Raw genomic sequence first — 22690 nt, forward strand, 5'->3', positions numbered from 1 at the left:
TCCTTGTAGACCGTCCCCCTGTCTATAAGGGAGGTGAAAATTATTGTAACAATGGTATCGGTGATAATGTATAATTATTATTTTGCTCTTGGAATAAAATAAGTAGCCTGTTCATGAATTCTCATATCCGGTTTTTATCTTTGTGCATAAGGTAAGACTTCTGATTGAATGTTGTCTATTGACTTCGTTGTTCACGAGCGAAACCTTGACTAATTAGGATATTCATGTTCATAGAGAATTGTGTGATTCTCAAGACTAACTTGGCTTGAAGGCGTTCAAGTCGAAGTGCCGCACGGTTCCAATTGGGTGTCAAAATGCGGGTCCATGACAGTTGGAATTTTATTTATTTCAAACATAATATTGTAAAACTGTGAACATTAGGATAAAATTTAAATTCAACACAAATATTATTTTTGAATCTAAATTCTATATTATCCTATTCCAGCCTAATAAACAAAGTCTGTTGCCATGCCATCCCTAGCTTCATGTTGCTGGGTGCTTATTATTAATATAAGTTATTGTTGGAGGGTAGTTCCAATTTTGGAAGTTAACGCAAGTTGGTATCTCCCCCCTGTATAAAGCCTTGTTTTCCTCCCACAACTTTTGTTTGAGTGCACAGCATGATTAAGAGCGTGCATTCACACAGTTGACGAGCGATAGAGACAAGAGCCACTATCCAAGCCAAATCTTCTTCTCTTCCTCTTAATAATGATAATAATAACAACAATCGTCATAAGGGAAACAAGTGATAGTTCAAATTGTTCAATTGCAGCAGATAAAAAATTACCATAAAATTAGAATTTTTCAACGTTGAAAAAGCTTAAAGAGGATCCACAACTTGCATCCTTCTGTCCACCCATAAACATGTGCTGGCTACCATTAGGCGGATAACCTTAAGCATATACATTTTCAATTTCAAATACTTTGTAGCATTGTCATTCAACATACATACACATATATAAGAATAAATTAATTAAGAAATTAATCAACTGCTAACCATGATAACCTGGCCGTAAAATCCAACAGACGGGGAAATGCATATATGAGGTAGCCAGAATTCTTATTTAAACTATCAGAGATGTAAATTTCACTTTATTACACAGAAGAAAAATGAAAAATATCAGAACAAAAAAAAAAAAAAAAAAAAAAAAGAAGACAACCTGGAGGAGTAGAGGTTGCCTGATATAAGCTGTGTTAACTATGGGAACTTGAGAATATATGATATAAATATTTACTTGCAGCAGGTTGAGGAAAGAGCTGCAAATTGGTCCAACTTCAGTACTCCACAAAAATCTTACTGAGAACCATGCATTGCTTCTTGATTAGATGACAGAACACTGCCACATTCAAGTATGGGCCAAAACCTATCAATGAGACCATTGCACTGGTAGGCAAACGTGTATCAGCGACCCAGCATAGCTAGGTTGGTGATTCAGGCTAGGGTCGGTGAACAAGCATCAAGCATGCTTGAAACGGATGGAATGAAGCGGTTGTATATTACCCAGATATTAGATGAATCTGGCGTCATTTTGAAATGATCCTCATGAGTTGCATCACCAATACCAGAGTCAAAATTGTGAAAGCTCTTTAGAAAATCTTCAGGGTTAAACATGGTAGTCGTCACTTTTTACAACTCTCCGAGGCAAGGGAAGATCAAGGATAACTAAGAAATAACATCTTTCTGACTCTGATTTATTGGACTTCACCTTCCATAAGCTTCAAAATCTTCCTGTACATGCTAAGCCCAAGACCTTCTTCAGTTGTCCATTGACTGCGGTGGAACATATCTTGAACTAATTCAGGAGGAAAACCTTCACCAGGGCAAACCATCTTTCAAAAACATCAAATAGAGAATTTGTGAAAATCAGCTACTGTATTGTTGAGCAATGAGCACCATCCTTCACCAAGTTAATCAACAAAAGTTACACAACTGACCTACAGACCTACACAAATTAATTTCCATAATTTCTCTTATGAAAATATCTTAGGCTTGAAACTCAGACAGGTCTGGTCCAATCCAAACCCTCTCACTCTTTGTTCCTATCATACTGATCTGCTCTTTTCTCTAATTCAGTGTTTCAGTACTTTATTGACGAAAAATAACTGTAAAGGATTAGTCTCCGTGTAAAATGATGGTTTTGATCTATAAAATGACTGTAATGTGGCAACCGAGAAAATGTTCCCATGGTCACGATTGTTGACTAAACTGCCCTTTCTCTGATTCCTATTGCTGACCCTGAACTAACTCATGCTTGAATGCAAACTATCAATAGCATGGAAAGCAGCAATCGCTTCTGATTTGTCATTGTATAGAGCTTAAATATTAAACTGGTGAGTTTTTTAAAAAATGAGACCAAAGGGCTTTTTTTTTTGTAATCGACTCTTTAACTTTATTTCCCAAACCCACTTTGCAGTCAAAAGTTCACAACCTGGAGATTGGTTAGACATTATACAAAAACACACACACACACTCACATGTAAAAGTCATTTCAAAAAATAAGAACCCCTCATTCATAACCATGATTCCACAACTGAATATCTAACCATTAGGAGTGAGAAAGAAATAAAGGCATAATAATTTGCTGGCCGATTAAGAAAGTTTATGGCAAGTCATCACAGTTTCACAACATAAATTATCTGAATAAAGCTTTGACTTTTACTAATACCAGGACTATGACAAAACTCTGGAAAGTGATTTAAAGTGAAAAAGGAGGAAGGGAGAGTTAGAGAGAATAAAAATCTATCAAACTTGTTGGGCTCTTTTACTTATTAAATATTTGACATCATTCAAAAACAATATGCAAAAAGGACTGCAAGGATGACATACCTGAATTCTGTATGCACAACAGCAAGTCCACCAGAGATTTGCTTCAGTGCTGGGAACGTGAATCTCTAACCATCCTTCTGCAGATGGTGCGCAATGTACCAAATTCAACAAGGAATCAGCCAAAACCTGTTGAATTCTCACCTGATCACCATATACAGCTCAGAGATTTTAGTCCCTCTGGACTATCATGAATCAATTGTAAATTTCATTTTCTCAGCAATAACATTACTTGGCTAACTACAGCATCTATGACACTCCCAAGTAAGAATTCAGCCTTCTCAAGCTCCAGTGAACTAGCTCAAAAGCAAATAAAATTCTCTCATTAGTAACATGCACACTGGAGGCTCAGATGCAAAAATAAATATATAGAATACAGTAACCCTGAAGTTCAGGAAACTTGTATGTATTCTCAAAACCAAATATGCACCCTGAATTGAACAGCGCACTATTACTAAAACTTTTGAGTAGTATAGTCACAAGTCAGTCCAAGGATTATATTCATCTATATAGCAGATATTTTTTCACTTTCAATTTGAGCTGCTGATATATTAATATATTGCTTCCTGACTCTCGCCCAATGAAGTGCCAGCTGTGGCAGAAATATTTCTTTTGCAATCCACAAATTCCAACAATTCCTTAAAGGAAAAAATCACCCATCTTCAATACTCTCCAGATAAACATCTCAAATGATCTTCAACATCTGCTTCTCACAAGCAGCACTTGTTTCAAGAAACTGCTTTTGATCCTCATTCAAACCTGTAGCCTCCAACAACAAGCTTGTAAACCGAATACCACCTAGAGGTTTTCTTTTAATTTCCTGGCAAATGTAAGCCAGCTCTTTCATTCTTGTAAAGAATTTCTTCTCCTGTTGCTTCTGAACTTTTAAAGCTTGCTGCAACTCAGGACTCACAATCTGCAAGAAGCAGAAGGCTCCTATAATCTGGCCGCCCATATTTATTCTTTTGTTTGCAGTCAAAAGAGCCTGCACAAATTTTCCATTCCGGTCAAAGAAGGAAAATTGAAACTCGTCTGTATCCTGTCCACCAATTGCATTGTGCTCCATCATGAATTTTGTCAATTCATCTGGACCCTTGGGCCAACAGCAACTGCCAAAAACCTACCCAATCAACATCTTCTCAATAATTTCCCCTCAGGTCCACCCTGTGAGCTTGTCCATTGCAGTGTTCCAATCCAAGTAGCATGTGTTTTCATCTGAAGCAAATATTGTAGGGATCAAAGGATTTGGACCATGAACAATAGCCCTGTAATTGCCTTGGATATGTTCTTTATTACTGTTCAAATACACATTTTTCTAGTTTAATCTATGTTTTTATGATATTTTTGCAGAAAATGAGAAAACTGGAAATTTGGAGAAAAATTGTAGAAAAAGCTGGAAAATCGATTGGGTCGAAGTGATTTGGCCAAATCACTTGCAGAAAGCTGAAGCAGAAAACTGGGTCTGACTTGCAGAAACGATCTGGACAAGTGATTTGGGCAAATCAACTGCCCAAATCAAATTGACGCAGAAGAGTCCAGCAGCGCGGGAAAAAGGAAATTCAGAATTTAAAAAGTATTGGAGTCCTATCCTATTTCAAACACCACAAGACCAATCCTATGACAACTCTAAGAGCCACTCCAAAGGAAGACTTTCTCCAAAAGAAGATTTATTCATGATTAAATACAAAGGCAAAGAAGGAATAAAAGACTACAAAAGACCAAGTCAAATTAGAATTCCAAATCCTAATTGGATTAGGACTCTTCACCTATAAAGAGGAACAACAACCAACCAGCAAAATTAATTCAGATTCTCTCAAGAATTTCGGCAGCCCTCTATGTATTTTCTTTTTATGACCAGGGCTAATCGTAAAGAAGCTCTTCTTTATGATCCAGAAATTGAATGTACTGCTAGAAGCTTGAGGAAGCAAGCAAACTTGAGGAACCAAGCCTCAAAACCATCTTCATCAGCAACAACAACAAATCTGGTATCTGCCATCCAATCTGCTGCACCTACTGCAGAATTTGCTGAACCTACTACACTTGCTGCTATATCTACTGCACAAATCACTGTTGCATCTGCTGCACAAATCGTTGTTGTACCTGCTGAACCAATTGCTGAAATTGTTGTACATGCTGCACTTGTTGAATCTGTTGCTGCACAAGCTGCTGCACTCAAAACCAGCCTTTAAAACTGCACCAGAACCAGCCCAAAACCCAGAAATTTTTGCTAACAAAATCCCAGAACCAGCCCTTAAAACAGTAGCTGAACGAGCTGCTATAAAGACAGTCACAGCAGCACCTAAAGAGGCAGAAAATGCAGCAGCTACTACTCTTGAACCAGCTGCTGTCCTTGCTGAATTTGAAGCTAAAAATGTTGAGGCAAGAGCTCCAATGGCACAAGAAAGAACTATCCGCGAACTAGCAACACCCTTGGATGATCAAGCACTATGGTGCATAACTTACCCACCTTTGGCAGCCCCTTTTGAGCTCAAAACCGGATTAATTCATCTCCTTCCAAAATTCAGAGGTCTGAAAAATGAAGATCCACACAAGCGCCTTAAAGAATTTCACATTATGTGCTCAGCAATGAGGTCTCAAGGTATTTCCGAAGAGCATGTTAAATTAAGAGCTTTTCCCTTTTCTCTTGATGATTTTGCCAAAGATTGGTTGTTCTATTTACCATCTGGATCCATCACTTCATGGGCTGAGATGGTGAGAGCCTTCTTGAGCAAATACTTTCCAAACTCAAAAGCTATTGGCATTTGCATCAAGCAAAAGGATTATGAAGAGCTATATAAATATTGGGAAAGATTCAAAAGGTTGTGCACAAGCTGCCCTCAACATTTCTGACAAATCACCCATCGAATACTTCTATGGAGGTTTGCTACCTTCGAAAAGAAAGTTCATAGACGCAGCATGTGGAGGATCAATTGAAGACAAGTCACCTCAAGCCATAAGGGATTTAATTTCCACCATGGCAGCAGCCTCGCACCAATTTGGAGACCAAGAACAGCCACCAAGAAGGGTGAATGAGGTGAGTACATCCACTTTAGCATCCCAAATCTCTGATCTCACCAATGCTGTCCATAGCCTTGTTGTGGGACAAGCCCAACAAGTCCAGCAAATTCAGCAACCCAAACCATGTGGAATATGTGCAAACATACATAAACCATCCAACTGACCTATGCCCTTCCCTTCAAGAAGAGGACCAACAAGTCAATGCAGTTGGAGGATTTAATGGGCAAAGAAGATACGATCCCTATTCTAACACCTAAAACCCAGGTTGGAAGGACCATCCAAATTTTAGTTATGCAAGGGCCAATCAATATCCGAGCTATCAGCAACGGAATCCAGCCCAAGCAGCACCTCAAAAGTCCAATACACCCCTTGAAGAGATCGTGAAATCCTTAGCAAACACGGTACAAAACCTTGAGCAACAAGTGGGCCAAATAGCCTCATCCATGGGTAAGCTTGAATCATAAGGAAAGCTACCTTTCCAAACTGAGATCAATCCAAGGCAGAATGCTAGTGCCATCACATTAAGAAGCGGGAAAGAGCTTCAAGACAGCAGAACTGAGCAACGATCTGCCCAAATACAGAAACCAGGTGCTGAGGAGAAACTGCTAGAAAGTGATCCAGAGAGTCAATTTGCCCAAATCGCAGACCCAATCGATGGACAGACAATACTGCCCAGCAGTGGTGATTTGCCCAAATCCTCAGAGAAGACAGAAGGCGATTTTCCCAAATCAACGACCCAGGCAGAATCCAGCTCCAAACAGACCAAGGCAGATCAGCAACCAGAAGGAAAATTTAAGGTACCTCCCCCCTTCCCAAAGAGATTTGCAAGATCACAAAAAGAAAAAGAAAGAAAGAAATACTTGCAACCTTTCGCAAAGTGGAGATCAATATACCTTTGCTTGATGCTGTCAAACAAATACCAAGGGACACCAGCCAGGAGGATGAGGAGAACAGGAAAAATTTGAAAGAAACAGAAATGGAAGAGACAGCATGCTGCACAGACTGGTCCAAAGGCGATTTGCCCAAATCACTTGAACAGGCAGAATTCAATTTGCCCAAATCAATAGTGCAGACAGATTTTGATTTGCCCAAATGATCAGTGCAACCAGAATTCGATTTGCCCAAATTCAGTACCAGATTGCAGCCACCTTTTATGGAGAAATATGAATTGGAGTTTGAAGTGCTGCCCAATCACCTCAAAAATTCAAACATAAAGGCTAGAGGCACACCTCACTTGAAAGAGGAGAAACTAATCATGTTACTTCATGAGTACATGAAAGAAATAGAATGGGTTATAACCAAAACGAAAGGTGTGTTGCACTTCTTACTTAATTCTGTTAGGACCCTTTTCTCTCCCCCAATTACTTGAGCCTTGATCAAGTTGGGAAAGTCCGGCCTGCGACTTTAAACCAGGGCGCTACTGGGAGGCAACCCAGCGGAGGCAATTTGGCCAAGTGATTTGCCCAAATCACTGTCCAAATCAGCAGAACCTCCAACAGCTAATCAATCTGCAGAATCTCATCTTGACAGAATGGAGGCCTGAATCATACACATGGAAAGCATGCTGCAGCTACTGGTTCAACACTTCATACCTGCAGACCAACATCACACCTGATTTGGCCACTGATTTGGCCAAATCACCACCCCAGGGAGTCCCTTTCTCTCTTATTTTTCTCTTTATATGTTTTGCATTGAGGACAATGTTTAGACTAGATGTGGGGGTACTGGGGGAATATTTTTGCACTATCCTTTGCTATCTTTTGCTATCTTTTTTGCTTCTTTTTGCATCTTTTTACCCTGTTACACACACCAAATTTTTTTCTCACACACTTTTCTTTTTGCACTCATATTCACTTCTGCACACATACACATACACACAGATTTTGTTTTAGCCTTTACTCTACCCAACATAGATGACAAAGTTAAAAAAGCTTCCTATCTCATGACTCCATTAAATTTTCCAACCCTTTAAGCCTAAATTGAATCATTTGCAGTGGGTTACCTTCACTTAGAGAGTTTTTCTCTTGAATTGAATCTTTAAACTTGCTGTGGTCAAGAAAAATAAAATCTAAAAATGCATGTAAAGGGAAATAAAGCTAAGTGCAACACCTTGAGAGCTGATTTGCCCAAACTGTTATGAAAAGAAAAAAAAAAAAAGAAAAACTCAGCAAAATCAAAAAGCACAAAACATAAACTGTTTCGATGGTCAAAGACTATGAACAGAGCTAGTAGCCACTTGAACAAGTGACCAACTGAGTAATTGGGGGTGGGTATCACCAATATGCACCTTCGCGTAAAAAGGTTGGTGATTTGTTCAGGCAAGAATAAAAAGTGCTGCTAAATAAAAATGCTCAAAAAGAAGGGCAAGTCACTCTTGGGGGGTTGCATAAAGCCAAAAACTAAAGAAAGAGCATGATCTTACCACTCTCTTGGCCATGGTAGGTGAGGGAAAACAAGGAAAGGAGATGACAACCTTAATGAATGTACTCTACACTGTAGTGCTTCAATTTGGGAGTCTAGGGGGGGTTGATTAAGTGGTACTTAGGCTTAAAAGAAAGAAGGGCTTGATTGACTAAGTTATTTGTTGCTTGAGGACAAGCAAAAGGTTAGGTGTGGGGGTATTTGATCAAGCATAATTTAGCCACATTTTTATTATCTTTATTACTATTTAAATACACATTTTTCTAGTTTAATCTATGTTTTTATGATGTTTTTGCAGAAAAGGAGAAAACTGGAAACTTGGAGAAAAATTGCAGAAAAAGCTGGAAAATCGATTGGGCCGAAGTGATTTGGCCAAATCACTTGCAGAAAGCTGAAGCAGAAAACTGGGACTGACTTGCAGAAACGATCTGGGCAAGCGATTTGGGCAAATCAACTGCCCAAATCAAACTGACCCAGAAGAGTCCAGCAGCGCAGGAAAAAGAAAATTCAGAATTTAAAAAGTATTGGAGTCTTATCCTACTTCAAACACCACAAGACCAATCCTATGACAACTCCAAGAGCCACTCCAAAGGAAGACTTTCTCCAAAAGAAGATTTATTCATGATTAAATACAAAGGCAAAGAAGGAATAAAAGACTACAAAAGACCAAGTCAAATTAGGATTCCAAATCCTAATTGGGATTAGGACTCTTCACCTATAAAGAGGAACAGCAACCAACCAGCAAAATTAATTCAGATTCTCTCAAGGATTTCGGCAGCCCTCTTCCTCTACCTTTCTTCTTTCTTTTTGTGTATTTTTGTCCACCATGAGTGGCTAAACATCTTCTTTTCTAGTTGAAGTTGGGAAATTTCAGTTTTGTGATGAATTGGGAGATTTAAAACTCCATTGTTAAGCTTCTATTTTTCAATATTTATGCAACTTATTCTTCATGCTATTATTGCTTTGTTATTAAAATTAATTAAGGCCTGTTGCTTTTAATTGCATAAGTGATAAATTGTTAGTTTAAATAATTTAGGTCTGTAATTGCTTAGATTGTTTAAACACAAGCACACTTGGTTGCATAATCTAAACTTGACCACGCGGTTGGCAATGTTAGAATTAGGTTTCTCTAAGTCTTGATGCAGTTAACAGTTGAAAAGTAAAAAACCCCAAGGACGTTCCTTGGCAACTTGTTAACTAGTGTTTGATTAGGGAACGTTTCCTAGTCAAACTAAAAATAAGGAGTAATTTGGTTGTGAGGAGCGTCTTCCACACCCTAAACTAATTTATTGTAATAAATAGGAGTATCGAAGAATCAATGATCAATTCTAAATAACTGAAATAGATCCATACATCAACTAGAGCCCTTCTCCCATTGATTTACTCATCTTTTTAATTATTGCTTTCTTTTACTCAGTTTTAATTCTAGTCTACTATCGTCTCAAACAAACCCCCCTCTTTTTATTTTTGTTATTTATATTACGAAGATCCGTAGTGTCAAATTCCTGTGGTTCGACCCTATTGCCACTATCTACAAATTGTTTTGTTGATTGATAATAGGTTTATTTTTTACGGCTTCGACAACCGCTATCAACCAACGAAGCACACTCCAACTGTATTATTCCTGTAATCTTTGCTAGAACAAGCATTCACCACCAAAAAAAAAAAAAAAAAAAAAAAGCCTTCTTTTGATGTTCAAAGCCAAATATCCTCATCTTTATCTCTACATTCTTATCTTCTTCCCCTGCATTTGTTAAATTTCAGTGATAAAATAAGCTACCACAGATCAATAAGCCGTCAATTCAACCACAAGATGTTTCTATTCCAAACTTAGGTTTTCTTCCTCTTCTTCTTCTTCTCTTCTTTTTTTCTTTTTTTTACTTTTTCTGTTTTCTGTTGCTATCTTATATCAAAACTCCTCCCGGCTCCCACAGCAGTTGTTAGATTGTTGGTACAAGATCTGAGACATTGTTCATATTGGCACCAGAGTATAACAAATCCATCAGATTTCCTTTAGCAATTATAGCCTGAGTTTTCTTCAATTTCTAAAGTAATATTAGAGAAACAAATACAAAAATTGCATACGGAGAGCAAGTGAACAATGAATCATTTATATGGAGACATCAGCATGACAGAACCAAATGAACCTCAGTGAACATGGAAAAATAAAATTAAAAAAAAAAAACTAAGGCAAAGTTTAGAAAAACTATAAGAAAACAAGAAAAAGAAGGGAAAAGCAAATGGTAGCCACTCTTTTGTCAGATATGAGGACTTGATGATTAAAATTTCTAAGTTTAATCTTCATCCAATCCTGCATTATTATTTTTAATAAACAACACTTGTGCCTTTGAAGAAGTCGCTACTGTTTAAATGTGACCCACTTTTTAACAGGTAGGGTGGATAGGTCGAATGGCTGGACGTTCCCTTCTCCACAGTTGGTTCAAACATAGCACAAACGTCACAACTGAGATTTAATGAAGTTCTTTTGAGAATTAATATCTCCTAATTCTGAGAATGCATCTCTCTCCTTTTCAGAGTTTGTTTCTCATTCTTTTAGAGACTTAGTTTTGTCTTAGTCCTTAAAACTTCTTGGTTCTAGAACTATATCACTTAATATGCAGTTTGGAAGCTCACTAGAAATATAACAGCTTGGTCAGCTGCAGCTTTAGGTACCTAGTGCTTATAGGAAATGAAAAACCAAAGTGCAAATGAAGATTTTACTTTCATTCCATGTGTGTTAGGTAATGACCATGTGAAAATAGAAATGAGAAGTCTTTTGTTACCTGGTTTCATTACCAGGGTGGTCAAGTACTAAAACCAACTAGAAATGAGAATAACTCTCCATTGTCATTTTCACTCCTTTATTCATGGAACCTCGTAGGCCTTAGAATACACACTTAGTCCTAAGAGTACTTCTAATTAAGAAACCTGAGTTTTACTTGTAAGCTAAATGTCTAGATCTAGACATTATGCAGCTTAGTCATTAGCCTCTTTAGAGTACAGGGACTTGGGGACTTCTAACTCAAGGAACCTTATAGCTGCTTAATTAGCCGCATTTTTAGAGTACTAGAGACCCATTCCTCAGAAGTAATTCAATCATCTCCTTGGATAGCCTACATATCGAACTAATATTCGCTTAGAAAAAAAGTGTGCACATAATTTAGTGGTCTTATTTTTGAAATGTCAGGAGAATTCTTTAATTTTCTTTCTCAGGGATGATGCCCAAGATTCAAGAGAGTGATGCTATTCCACTAGATTATCGTCTTTTCCATTTTAATATTTCTTCCAAATTGGCTATATACATATTCCCAATTACAATTTGACTGAAAACTTTATCTCAATAGTCACCTAGAAGTTGTAAGAAATTGGTTTCTCAATCCAGCCCGAAATCCTCGACCCCTTTGTTTATTGTAGCTGATTTTGAAGAAACTGTCCTCATCACCACATTTGTTACATCAGCACTTTACTTTCTCAAATTAAATGTAGTGAAAACTCAAGAAGGATGAGTAGCTGCATTACTACTATATTCTATATTAAAATCCTATAGTTTAAATTAAAATATTTTAATCATAAAAAATGTATTTCAGGTATTCGGCGCATGTGAAACCATCAAATGTTCTCTACTTAGCACTTCAAGAGAGCCACTATGCTTCCCAATGCTATGTGAACCTTTCCACAGTCCCCAGGATTTCAAAACTCTCCTATCTTTTCACTTCGATAATTCCAATAGTTTAGGAGAAAAGAAAATACCTGTGTTCTATCCCTTTGTTTGGATCCATAATTGTGGAGTGAAAATGAAGAGAAATTAAAGAGAAAAGAAAAGAAGAGAAACCAATTTATTTTTCTAATTGTTTTGATATCCATGAGATGTGATTTTGTGTTTATGTGCTGTTAAGAGTATCTAAGTAATTTTAATATAAGTAGTATGTAACTATCTCAATTTCCTCCCTTTCAAATGGAGATAAATGTTGTGAGTTAAAGCGAATTTGGGAAATTAAATTTCTCCCCACCCCCACCAATCCTTCTTTCTTCCTCTTTTCGATCCTCCATTTATTGTCCGAACAAGGGAAAGACTAGAAATTTAATTTCTTTGCCTCTTCTCTACATTTCCATCAATCCAAACAAAGGGTAGAGTTTTCCTTCTAAGGCACAGATCTGATTGTTCAATATAATTAAAGAGCGAAAATACACCACTAGCAGCTTCATAAAATCAGGAAATATGTTAGAAGTGAAAAATGATACCACTTAAAGCATGAGAAAGAAGCTTGTCAACAGCTTCTTCATATTCCTTATAAATAAAATCGGGAACCAAAGACTTCCCCGTAGCATCCTCAACTAAGAGTTCTGTCAATTCAGCAACTTTTGCATTCCACCCATTTATGCGGCCATCAACGTCTACAGCAAATATAGGAGCAGTTGCAGTCTCTATTAACCTTACCATTTCTCTTGCAACTGAGTTGAATTCATCCTCCCTTGCAACCTCCAGATCCCAATCTGAGTATCTGCAACAGCCTTGGAATTGGTTGCTTCAACATCCCTAAATGAGTCTCGAAGAATGAGCTGCAAAGAATGAATAGCATCCATTTCGCATTCTCCCATGGTAAACTCCGGCTCTTTACTACTTCCAAAAAATGCCTTGAATGAAGAACGTGGATGCATCCTCTGCCCATCATCCTTGTCCTCTGGATGATGCTTTGCGCCACCCCATTTGACCTCCTTAGCAGTGTGACACCGAACTATAGATAAATGAGGGTCCCCCGTCCTAGCAGGCTCTAAATCAATAACAATCCCAACATCAATCCTGTGTAAAATTGCGTAAAGGGTCCCCTGAGTTCTTGGAGTGAATCCAAGAGGGTTCAGTAACGTGACTTCCCTTGCCCCAAATGCCTTTTCCAGTAAAACCGCACTCGAGGACGTGAAAAGAGTACGCGCATCAGTTCCAACAGAAAGGATTCCGGTTTCTCTAGAGAAGGGACTGATTAGCGGCGTTAAACTGAGCATTTCACACACGTTTTCGCTGTACCCAATAACCCTAAAAGAACCTTCGTCGACAGCGAACGTGCACCCAAAAGGCAGGATATGGCCACCCCGTTGGATTTTGAAGAGGTAGGCAGTATGATTTTCTGTTCAGGGACTGATTGGTTAGTGGTTCTTACAGATCCAGAGTAATCAAACGACTTGTCGGACCTGCCTGATTGCTCAAAAACCGCATGGAGCTGCTTGTCCACTGTGTACTGGGCAATCGCTTTGCTTACTGACTCGATATTGTGAGTCCTCAAGCCGCTGGTGCCCGAGGACTGGGCTGCTCGGTGAAGGTTATGGTTGTGGTGCAGTTGTTGCTGTGAGTGCGCTGCTGCTCTGCCATCTGATGCCATTACTGAGTGGTAGTTTGTGCTTTCGTTTCTTCTTTGCCTGAAATAGCTGTCGAATTTAGCGGTGGTGGAAAGCAGAACAGGGTGGCAATAAGGCAAATTCCCAAATTGGTTACGCGGATAATGAGATTCTATGTCACTATGAAGCGAGAAATCTAGCTTGGCTGTTTTCTTTGTGGCCTTTGGAAAAAGGGCAGAGACTACCAAGTAGGAGGAAGAACAAAGAACAACGAAACAAGTTGAATTGATCTTTCGTTTTGTATTGTGCATGAAACGCGATGTTTTTTAACCTTTTTGGGGTTTGATTTTGGTTAATATTTCATCAGTTTTTACAGCCATGGAGTTCTTTTTTCTTTTGTCTTGTAGATGTGGGCACGGAGAGCTCTGCAGGCTGCAGGTGGAGAGGCATACCAGTGGAACTGATGGACGATAGCCCACACCCGGTGGGCTTTATAGTTATTGGCATGTGATTGTGGGTGACACGCAGATTATTATTTTTCTTCTTCTGTTAATTTTTCTACTTCATTATTTTATTCTCCAAAGTTTTTTTTTACTGAATTCTCAGTGGAATTTATAACACAATTTAAAATATAAAATTTAATTAAATTATACCCTAATTCATATTTAATATATTTCATAATTAAAATATATTTATTTCATTTCTTCATAATAAAATAAAAAAATTATTTGTCTATCAAAAAATTTATATTTAATGAATTTATAAAAATTATTAAATATATATAGCCATTAATAATATATTCCTCTGTTATAACTTTTATTTATTTTACTTTTTTATAAAATATAATTTTTTTATTAATTTTTTAATTATATTCCTTTTAAATATATTAAATTTTATTAAATATTAAGAGAAATTTTTTAAAAATAAAATTATAATAATTAATTTATATGTTATTATAATCTAAAAAAATAAATAATAATTTTAAAATAATTAAAAAAATTATATGATAGAGTGTATTAATAAATATAAAATAAAATTTATACATCTCGAAGATTTATATACTAAAATAAGTAGCATCGTTATTAAAAATATAATGAAATTAAATATTATAAAGTTAGAAAAAAATATTTTATATAGTAATCTTATATATTAAAGTAAATAAATGGGAAACTAAATTTATTATTTTAATTTTTTTTAAAGTAATAGGTTTTAGTTAAATATAATAAACAGGATGGTGAAAATAATATTAATTGATATGGATATTTTGATATAAAATTATGGTTTATGTAAATTTTGTGGAGTTAATATCAAATTCTATAAAATGTGAAAATAATTTGTTTCCGTTATAATCAATTCCGCAAAATTTCATTCATAGAATTTAATTTTAAATTTTATTCAAATCAAACACTTAAATTATGAAATTTAATTAAATTTTATAAAATTTTAAATTTTGAATTTAAGCCAAACAAAGTATAAAAGTTTGCATCTTGCATTTAGACTTGTTAAAAAAAATTTAAAACTAAAAAAATATATCTTTATATCATAATATTTTTCACAATAGAATTAAAATTTTAAGATTAATCATAATTTTAATAAATTTAAAAAAATTAAAAATAAATTATAATTTTGAACTTTTATTCGATTAGTAAAATATTTCTTTGAAATAAATATTCTATTTTAACTATATTTATTAAATTTAATTATCTCATCATTCATCAATTATATTATTTTTCTATTTTCAATTTTAAAGAATTATTAGACTTAAATTAATTTTTTTTAAAATAGAAATCGAAAATTGAAGAGTAAAATCTAAAATCTCTCATATTTATTCATATACACTCATCACCAGTCTAAATATGTGAGTACGAACTTAAATTTAAATTATTTTATTAACACATATGAAAATAAAATAATATCTTTAAATTAATTTTAAAGGTATCCAAAATTTTATTTTGGTTATTGGAATTTGTTATTTCTCAATAATATTGAAAATTACATGAATAATTCAAAGAGCCACTAAGAAAAAAACTAAATAATGTTAAACTTAAAAAAATGTTATTTTATTTTTTAATTATTGCTAATAAAATTTTAAATATATGAAATTTAATTTAAAATTAATTTTCATAATCTTTAAATATATAGGAAAAAAAATATAATTGACAAAAAAAAATAAATAAGGTGGAATTTAGTAATGACGAATACATGATTAAAATTATTTTATTAAATAATTATTTTATTAATTAAATAAAACCAATCGACTAATCTTACCATTTTAGTTTTATTGTAAAAAAACAAAATATAAATTTAATTTTTTTTCACAAACGTTTTGGCTTTTTCTCGTCTTTTATTGTTTTCTGCTTTCAAATTTACAAATTTCTTGCCAAATCCGTAAACCCACCCCACCGTTATCCCTTAATCCTGATCATCCATTCCCACATAAATTAAATATCATTTAATATCAAGTTCCTAAATAAAACTTATTTAAAAAAAAGTTCCTAAATAAAACTCGTCTCTGATCTGTAGTCTGTGCCTCTGACAAAGCAAAATGAACCCATCAAGGGAGATCATGATTTTTTTTTCTTTTCTTTTCTTTTCTTTTCTTTTGTATGTGCAAAGGAGATCGTGATTGCTAGTCTATTACTTCAACTATTTAATTTATCGATTCTAGCAAGTAAAAATATTACTAATATTTTTAATTTGTGGAGGTTGATAGTCATTCGTTAGCCAAATGCGTGCAACGTCCACATCCACAAAGGCGTCCCCATTCGCAATAAATACCCTAAATAACCAAGACTTGAGGGAAGCCTGCCCGCTGGGCCCAAAGCCGAATGAAGGAGCAGAAGGCAGATCATCCAACAAACGATGTACCATTTTCTGCATCAACCCAGCAAGATACCAATCACCAAAGGCCTATTATCTCTAGCATAGGCAACCTTTTGGCTTACAAACACAAAACACTGCTCAACAAACAGAGGAGAAACACCAGCTACTACTCTAAATCAACTCCTAACCAAATAAACCGAGGATTAGATGAACCGCAGCGAAGTAAATTAACAGTTTTTCTAAAAAACTTCCCCCTTGTGCTTTGGTTCATATACAAGGATTAAATGCAAATTTTGTACTTAATTTCACTTGTGAGCAATAAATAACTCTATTTCCTTATTTCTTTTTTTTTTAGGTAAAAAAGATTGTAGGATTTTATTAGCTTCTAAGCAAAATTTAATTACAAATACACGGTCGTGAGCACTCACAGGCTTAACCTGATAGTAAGTGTATCTAAATAAATCTGAAAGATTTCAGGTTCTACTCCCCTAATCCCCAACCCTCATTTCAAAAAAAAAAAAATACACGATCATGAACTTACCCACACCACACGATTAGAACAGTTAATTACTGTAACCAAATTATGAGTAGCACTATTACAAAGGACATACTTATATCTTTAAGTAAAATTTGATTACAAATACACAGTCGTGAACTTACCCACACTACACGATTAGAACGGTTAATTATTGTAACTAAATTATGAGCAGTACTATTAGCAGATCTACGAACAAAAGACATACTCACATCTCGCAAATCAGATACAAGAGGTTTACCGTCCTAAATAACTAAGCCAAAAATAGAAATATCGGTATAAAAAGAACCACTAATTGCTTATGTACAAACCTGGGCATCAGACTCCGTAATCACAGACGACCAACCCAACTCCTTCACCCAACTGAGAGCCTCTCGAAAGGCCATAGCTTCAGCAACACATGCATGGTGATTTCTCTCAATTGCAACTTGCAAAGTTTGAACAAAACTACCATTTCTCAAACGAACTACACAAACAACACCCACATACGTTCCATCGATATTAATCTTCAAAGTACCAACACGAGGTGGCTGCCAAACATCAACATGAACAACATGTCCACGTGTTACATCAATACAAGCACTTATCCAATCACGGAGGAAATTCTTGCTCGATTAACCACAACACAAGGGCTGCTTCTCTCATTTCTCTAAATAAAATCATTTCTAACCTCCCAAAGTGCCCATAAGATCACAATAATCAACTGAACATTATCTAAAGACAACATATCCACACAATTCATAAACCAATATGTCAACGACTCCCTCACAATGCCCCTAAGATCAATCAGAGATGCAGTCCAAACTTGTCCAGCAAACATACACTATAGAAATAAATGAGTTTCAGTCTCAGTGTTACCTCGACAAAAACAACAGCCACTTTGCACCGTTAATTGAAGTCATTGCAGAGCTACAATCACTCGAACAATAGCATTACACAATCGCCGTACTAATTCAAACATTTAGGCGGAGCCGAAATCAACTAGAATTTTTGCCAAAATCGTGCTCACTGCTACTATCTAGCATCTAACTGAACCTCCGTGAGATACTTATAAACACTTTTAACTGAGTAGAAACCTCTTTTTTCATACTGCCATGTCCTGCCTAATGGAATTGACAAAATCACAATAACATCTTGCTGGCAGAAGTGCTGAGAAATAAGAGCAAAATTCTATCTATAATTAACAATTGAATTAGAGACTAAAAATAGTTCCTGTAATACCCGGCTAAGCTCCGGCATCTGAATTCCAACCTTCCGGCGGAATCTCCGTTGGAATCCAGAATCCCGAGGTTGGAATCCTTTAGAAGGGTGAAAATAAAGGTTTTCATAAAATGTTTTACTATTTTTATGGTCTTAATCAAAGAAAGAAAATTGAGTTTCGAAAGAAAACACCATGGAGGAAAAGTTCAGATTCGGCAGCCGAACATGGTGGAGTTGCGGAAGCTCTTTTGGCCTCCGAAGGTGGTCTGGCCAGCCACCTATAAAAGGTCCCTTGTCCGAAAATGGGCGAGTTTTCTCTCTCCATTTTCGGGCATAGGTGAGATTTCGCCCTTCTATGGTTGATTTTATGTTTTCCTTCAAATCCTTCAAGTTTTTTATAAGATTTTTCCTTATTTTGAAGATTTTTGAGCTAAAATCAAGGTTTTAGAAGTTTGGAGACCTATTCTCCTAATCTCCAAGTTTGGATCGCATCTCCTCTCGATCTTCAAGAGGTAAGTGTAGATCCATACATTTTTATATGTTTTAAGTAAGTTTTAAGATGTTTTAAGGGTGTTTAATGCATGTTTAGAGTAGATCTAAATGTTAGGGTTTATGTTAGTTTAATGATAAATGTGATGCTATGTTGATATTTGTTGGGGTTTAGGCTAGTTTTATGCCCCTATGTGCTTGAAAATGTCTTTATGCATATTTTAGAATAGTTGGATGCATGTTGTGGGAGTTTTGGTGGCTTGGGGCATAATGGCAGAATCAGGTTCTGCCACCCAGGAGGGCCCAGGTTCGGCAGCCGAAGCAAGGTTCGGCCGCCAAACCTGCCAGGGGAGGCAGTTTTGGCTGCCTAAACTCGCCTCCGAAAGTTGGACTTTCAGCTCTAGAGGGGAGTTTCGGCCTCCGAACATGCCCCCGAAAGTGCCTGACTTTCGGATCTGTAGGGACCTTCGGCCGCCGAACCTACCGCCGAAAGTCCCCTGCCCAGCCTTCCTTTGCCTGTTTTCTATGCATGTTTTATGATGTTTTAGAGGGGTTTTTGGGGAGATGTTTAAAGTCATGTTAGAGTATGTTTGGTCCCTCATTTGAGTCCACCTGTGTAGGATCAGACTTGAGGAACTGAGGTGATTAGCAGTGAGTTAGTTGTTCCAGAGTCAGCCAGAGGTGAGTAGAACAGAACTTCTTTTATTTTCAAAGCAATCAAACTTTTAAGCATGTTCATGCATCATGATATGTAATAGGTTGTTTGTATTAGAATTCACGAATATGACGCATTGCATTATTTATTGTTAATGTGGATGGATATTGGATGATCCATTAACTCTCGATATGATATGATATGATATGTGATGATATGATACGGAAAGACTAGGACTTGCCCATTCTACGCCCCTGGCACGATGTAAGGGAAAGACCAGGGCTTGCCCATTCTACGCCCTTAGCACAGTTGGACATGTTATGTTATGTTTAAGAGGAAGTCCTGAGGAGCTCCGTCGAGGGCCGGGCATTTATTGGATATGTAGAGGGCTATTGGTGACAATACCATCTTAAGGTGATTTACTTGTGTTGTGATGCATTTCATGATAGCATATGTTTATAAACTGTTTTTACTATTCTGCTCACTGGGCTTTAGTAGCTCACCCCTTTCCCCTAACCCCCAGGTTTGCAGGAGCACAGGTAGCTGCGGGAGAGTCATCAGAGTTTTGGTATAGCATGATGTAATAGATTAGTAGTGGACATATAATGCAATGTGGATAGTATTGTGCTTGGCCCTATTGATAGATTGTAATCCCTTTTGTGTATGATCTTTATGTAAATGTTTTTAATATTGAGATGTGTGAACCAAACTTGTTGTATATGATGCTGACCATACTAGAGCATTTGATGAGGGCTCTAGTGTGGGTTTTATGTATACCGCTTATGATGAATGCACAAGTCGAGCTTGGTATATGAAAATGTATGTTCATGTATGGGATTTTATCAGGTACACAGGATGCATAGTAGACTTACTACGAGTTTCGGCGACCTTAAGTCGGTCTGAATCCTAGCGCCGGTAGCGGTCCAGTTTCTGGGTCGTTACAGTTCCCATTATTAGCTTTTGGAGAAGAAATTTTCATATCATCTTTTTCTAATAACCAATAGTCATTCCATATAAAAATGGAACCACCACTACCAACATGCTTATAAGCTCCTTTTTTAATAAAACTAATGCTCTCCCAAATATTTTGCCAAATAAAACTCGGATTATTGTCTACTTGTGAATCAAGAATACTCACTACTAGAAAGTATTTGGCCTTTTAACAGTTTAGCTACAATCGAATCTGGATTGTTTAACAATCACCACGCTTGTTTACCAACCATAGCCAAGTTAAACTCCCGAAACTTCTTAAAGCCAAGACCTCTACAAAAACTTTGGTCTAGATATTCTATCCCAATACATCCAATTAATACTCCGATCATGATTCGCATCTTTGCTCTATCAGAAGTTATTCATGAGTTACTGCAATTCATTACAAAACGTCTTGGGTAACAAGAACAAGTTCATTACATAATTAGGTAGTGCTTGCAAAACTGTTTTGAGTATTACCTCTTTACCGGCCCGAGAAAGATATCTATACTTCCATGAGTTCAAACGTTGCACAAGACGGTATTTGATGAATCCAAGAATTTCTTTCTTATTCAACCCCACCCGAGTAGGCAGCCCCAAATAATTCTCCAAATCTTCCTTCTCTTCAACTCCAAGAATACCACAAAAAATATTTTTCTGCTTAACATTAAAATTCCTCGAAAAGCAACATGATGATTTAGACATGTTAATGAGTTGACCTGAAACTCGTGCATAAGTCTCATTCACCCCTCTAACCACCATAGCCTCCCCTTGATCTGCCCGGAACACCAACAAACATCTGCAAAGAATAGATGATCAATTAATGGAGCACCACACACAATTTTACACCCTTGCCACAAATCAATAGAAATATTCGAATTAATCAACCACATCAAATCTTCATCACATAAAATGAAAAGATAGGGCGAAATAGGATCGCCTTGACACACTCCTCTAAATGACTCATCCAATATTTAATTGTGGACACACAATTCATCAACAAACTGATACACTACTGATTAAACCCTATTTTACTGAGAAATGAAGATATGTAGGTTCATTCTAATCGATCGTATGTGTTTGAATTGAAATATCCATCTTGAGAGTGACAAAGTCTTCCATACCCCTTCTTCTACTCAAGAAGTAATGTATCAATTCAAATGTAATAATACTATTGTTAAGAATGTTGCGGTAAGAAATAAAAGCACACTGATTGGGTGAAATAATATTCGGCAAAAATCTCTGCCTTGCTCATAATCTTATACACCCCATTACATAGTGCTATAGGTCTCAAATCACACATATTTTCAGGGACTTTCTTCTTAGGAATCAAAACCAGCAAGATATTATTCAAGTCAGATGGGAAAGCACATTGCTGCAAATAATCAATACAAGCAGAAGTAATCACAGGACCAATAATATCCCAATGATTTTGATAAAACGTCGGATTAAAACCATCCATACCCGAGGCTTTAGCAGGCTTCGTGCTAAACACAACACATTTAATCTCATCAACAGTATAAGGAGCAATCAGTTCCATATTATCATCCAAAGACACAAGCTGACACATTCTCAACAATAGACTCAACACAACCCGAATTTGCCATAAATATATCTGCAAAATAAGAAGTGATGGCACCTTGTAATTCTGCAGAATCCTCAACCCATTGACCCGTAAAATCTTTGAGCCATGAGAACGGGTTCTTTTTCTTTCGATTTGTGGCAGCCAGATGAAAAAATCGGGTGTTTCTATCATCTTCTTTAAGCTAAAAGGTCTTTGCCCTCCATGAACCGATTAACATCAACCAGTAAACAAGAGCCCCTTAATTGTCACATGACTTGTATGCAATAGCCAACTCATGCTTGTGGACGTTTCGCAACTCATTACCCCATCTCAATAAAGCTGCACTACAGGAAAAGAGCCAATCCAGAATGTCCATGCCCAAACTATTATGCTACTTTTCCTTATTTCTTTGTTTAGCTCGGCAACAACAAAAATATTTCTAGAATATTTTACAGAAAATAAATATATTTATCACATTTTTGGGCATTTAAAACTCTAAAAATAACTATGAACCAAAAAATATTTGAATTAATCATAAAAATATTTTTTCTTTTTTTATTTTTACAATTGCACTCTATTATTTTATAATTCGCTAATTAAATTCCAATTTTTATACTACTCTAATTGTATTCCGACATTAAATTTTTTATTTTAAATTAACAAAATTATAACGTCATTTGACACGCTATTTTGTAAGTCAACAAAATTCAGGATATGATTAGTTATAACTTTAAACTTCAAAATTTAATTAGTAAATTTTTAAAGTTTAAAGTATAATTAAAATTTTTTTTAAAATTTAAAATTTTTTATCATTTCTTCTAAAATTAAAGTTCATAATATTAAAAAAAATCATTTATATTA

General features: G+C 36.0%; 1 long non-coding RNA gene and 1 pseudogene across 1 annotated transcript; both read right to left on the reverse strand.

The window, feature by feature from the left end:
- Positions 1-999: 999 nt before the first annotated feature.
- On the reverse strand, positions 1000-14043 carry LOC110601958 (annotated as a pseudogene).
- A 6574-nt stretch (positions 14044-20617) lies between these two features.
- On the reverse strand, positions 20618-22564 carry LOC110602508. Its single transcript, XR_002485977.2, has 2 exons — positions 21905-22564; positions 20618-21064 (listed from the first exon to the last, which is right to left on the reverse strand). It is a non-coding gene; the product is annotated as an uncharacterized LOC110602508 (long non-coding RNA).
- Positions 22565-22690: the final 126 nt, after the last annotated feature.

Source organism: Manihot esculenta, chromosome 15 (genome assembly GCF_001659605.2).
Source record: "Manihot esculenta cultivar AM560-2 chromosome 15, M.esculenta_v8, whole genome shotgun sequence".
In the NCBI taxonomy this organism is placed as follows: domain Eukaryota; kingdom Viridiplantae; phylum Streptophyta; class Magnoliopsida; order Malpighiales; family Euphorbiaceae; genus Manihot; species Manihot esculenta.